This window comes from Microtus ochrogaster, unplaced genomic scaffold (genome assembly GCF_000317375.1).
Source record: "Microtus ochrogaster isolate Prairie Vole_2 unplaced genomic scaffold, MicOch1.0 UNK78, whole genome shotgun sequence".
NCBI classification, from domain to species: domain Eukaryota; kingdom Metazoa; phylum Chordata; class Mammalia; order Rodentia; family Cricetidae; genus Microtus; species Microtus ochrogaster.
In genome coordinates, this window is record NW_004949176.1 from 831,274 (window position 1) to 835,007 (window position 3,734).

The following is a 3,734-nucleotide window of genomic DNA, read 5'->3' on the forward strand; positions in this document are numbered from 1 at the left end:
AGTTACTGGGTACGGATGAGCAAAAGACACCCTGAATGAAATCCCTCAGCTATGAAGTACAATTTGTTTGCATTTCTTTAATAAAACATTTCACTGTAATTATCGTTTTAAGACTCTAACAAATAGGAGTTGATGTCATCTTCATAACCTGAAGCGTACACGCTCATCCCAGTTGACCGTGGCACCAAGGCACAGAGGCTGTGTGTACCTTCCCCTGGCTCTGGGTCTGTGTTTTCTCCACGCTGCTCTATGAGTTACTTGTAGTTTGTTGTGATGGAGTCATACAAAGCTAACCGGCAGTGCCTGTAAAGAAGAACTAATCAGAGAAGAAAGCCTGATAGGATGCCTGTCTCTTGGAGGAGACTAAGCATTGTAATGTGTTAGTGATGGCTGCTAAAGCATGTTTGCATGTAAAGGTCACTATCCCGTCACTGCTGCTTTGTTCTGGACAGCTCAGGTGTTAGGATTACAGTGTGCTATCACCCTACATTTTATAGCCCTATGTAGACTATTCCTTGGCAGAGGAGTTTTGAGGCAGGCAAATGTTATCACGCATGCATGACCCTCCTACCTCTGCTTCCAGATCACCAGGATTACAGAAGTAATTACCATGACTGGCATTGCATACGATTTGCAGTGGCAGCAAAATAGCCTGCTTCTACTTCGAGGATTGCAAGTTCATGACACTTTAACTAGAAATAGAAAACCGCAGCAGGCAGGTTAGGTGGTGTGCGATACATTCTAGGGAGTCACACAGACAGCATGTGTTTTTCAGTTCACGCAATAGTAGCACCTGCGCAGTGGTTAAGAAAATCTTGTTGGAGAGGTCATACAGGAGCTGGGCTGCCAGGGACAGGTACAAGATGTGGAGATGCAGGGAGGGACCACGCTTCTTAGAGGGGGACAGAAAGGAAGGACAGCATTCTTGACGGAGTACGGTCTGAGATTCCCAATTCTGCTGTGAGAAATGACATGAACAGGCCTCTGGACAAAGCTCCGTGGGCACTGGGTTCAGTTTTGAGATGGTTTGAGGTAACAAGTGGAGAGGAAAAGTTAAGACTTAAGCCAGGCCAGAACTGGGCAACCTCGTGTTTTAGTTGAAGCAGTGGTAACACAGATGGTCCAAGGTAAAGTTTAAAGGGAAAATCAAACACCACAGCTTTAGAAGGCAGCCTTTTCATTTGGTTGGAGGATTGCCTGGGAAGGAGCATGGGGCTGGGGGGGGGGGGTGAATGTGTGGTAGAAATGTTCTCAATGGAGGCATTGGCTATCGTGTCTGCAAGAGGTCAGAATTCTTCAAATGCACCTTGCTCTTTGCCATTATACCTCAACTAAAAATGATTCAGTTGGAAGAATCTGATTCTGTAGCTATAGTTCATGCTGGATCAAATCAAGAAGTCTCTTAAGGACCAACAACTTGTCACTGTGCTAGGAAAATTGACCTCCATAGATGGTGAGCCCACGATCCTTAGCAGGGAGGAGTTTACCTAAGGCCAAGGAAGAGAAGAGAAAGGCGGGTGACCAGGAAATGGATAATAACGTACCTGGGAACCAAGGTAGAGAGGGTGGGATGAAAGGCGGGGGAGTGAGCAGTGATTGAGAGGCTTTGCTGAGGTCTCCACTGTGAGCCCCATTTCCCCGCCCACAAGTCACCTGTCTTTCGAGGTCTGAGCTCTTGGCTGACGAGGAGCTTCTAAGACACCTAAGGCTCAAGGAAGTGCTGCCACCCCTGCCTTAATCTCACAGGAAAATAAAATAATTAAAGATTTCTAAGATAGAAAACCTATCTATATTCAGAATGGTGTTTATAATAAAGAGAGTTTTAAATAACAAATGTTTAGAGTAAAAGTTAGCTGGGTAGCATAGGATACATGAGGGAAGCTGCTGCTGTCGAGAAATCCACTTTCACTGTAAGAATAGTGATATTTCCTATTATCAACTGCTTAATATCTAACATATTTTAAAGGGCATAATATAAGCTGTAGACGTGAAAATCAAAAATCACAAGAAAAAGAACTTAAAATATCTTCAAGAATTCAATAGAGAATTCAATAGAGAATTCTGACTTTTTTTTACTTCTATTTTTAACCACCTTGCAGTTTGTAAACCAAAAATTAACATCAGAACTCTCACAAGAAGGGTTAAAAAAAACATTATCATTAAGAATGATAAAATTAGGGGCATTAAAAGAAACAGAATGGACTGGGGATGTGGCTCGGTGGTGGTATGTCCTGTAGCGCATGCAGGACCCTAGCTTTTGTCCCCAACACTGGAAAGAAGAAACTAAGAAATCATTAAGCCCATATTTACTTGAAGTCCACTTTATGCTGACTGAACACCTGCTGTGTGCTGACCTGTCCTTAGGAGGTATGGTTATAAACACGAGTACAGTGATAGGTGAAGAAGAATCGCATAACTGGGTTGTAGTGACTGCTCACGTCCCAGAAAAGATTTACAGATTGTTATCTCCCTCCCTCTCTTCTAGCTGCCATCCAACGGTGGCGCTCGGAAGGAAGGATAGCTGCATGGCTGCACGTCCCCATCCTGCAAAGCCACTTCATCGCCCCTGCCGCTTCCCTGGGCTTTCACTTCCACCACGCAGAATCCGATTCCTCCACGCTGACCCTCTGGCTGGGAGAAGGGCCCAGCAGACTGCCAGGATACGCTACACACCAAGTAGGAGTTGCAGGTCAGTTTCAGAGCCATGCCTACCAGAAATACCTTTTCACAGGTTTGCCATGTCTTCGGGCAGCTGAGTCGCGAGTTTGTCCGTGGATGCTGGTTCAGTGAGCACTGTGTGACTGTGGCATCGTGCTTTTAAAACAGCAAAGGCTGTCTGTCATGTGAATCACAGGGTGGCACAGAGAACGGGAGGAGGGGCTTCCCAAAGGCCACACTGAGCATGTTCCACACAGATGACTGACCGCCACTTCTCAGGGGTGGCGCTGAATTGGGATAAGGAAATAAAGCATATGTCACCCCAAATAAACAATGATATTCTCCAGAAAGTAACGTTTTTGTGATTCAAGTATATTGCAATAGAATACACATGGCATAGTAAAGTTGGAGCATATTCAAGGAGGCAAGAATAAGTTTTAAAAGATAAAATTGAGAGAATTGAACTCGGGTCCTCTGGAAGAGCAGGGAGTGCTACTAACCTCTGAGCCATCTCTCCAGTCCTTGGCCTCTTTTTCAATTAAACATTTTTTGAGACAAGCTCTGGCTGGCTTGAAACTCGCTATGTATGTCCTGCCAGCCTCCATCCCACAGCGTCCACCTGCCTATGTTTCCAGGGTGTTGGGATTGAAGGCATGTGCCACCACACCCAGCCAGTTGTTTTATGTGTGTGAGTGTTTTGCAGTATGCATGTCTGAAGCTGGCAGAGGACAGAAGAGGGTGTCAGATCAAATGGAACTAGAGTTACTGGCGGTTGTGAGCCCCCATGTGCATTCTGGGAACTGACCTCAGGCCCTTTGCAAGAGCAACAGTAATTGACCCTTCTCTTCAGCCCTTAGATTTATTTTTATGTATGAATGTTTTGTTCAACAGTGCCTGAACCTGTTTTGCAAAACTTTGAACCCTGAAGCACAATCTCCCAGGTCTTCCTTGCATTATATGTTTGGAGTACATGAGATATTCTTTCAGCCAGGGTGCTGGGCTGAGTGTCCTTGGGCTCTTTGAGACACATGCATGCTCAGAACACACACACTCTCTCTGTCTCTGTCTCTGTCTCT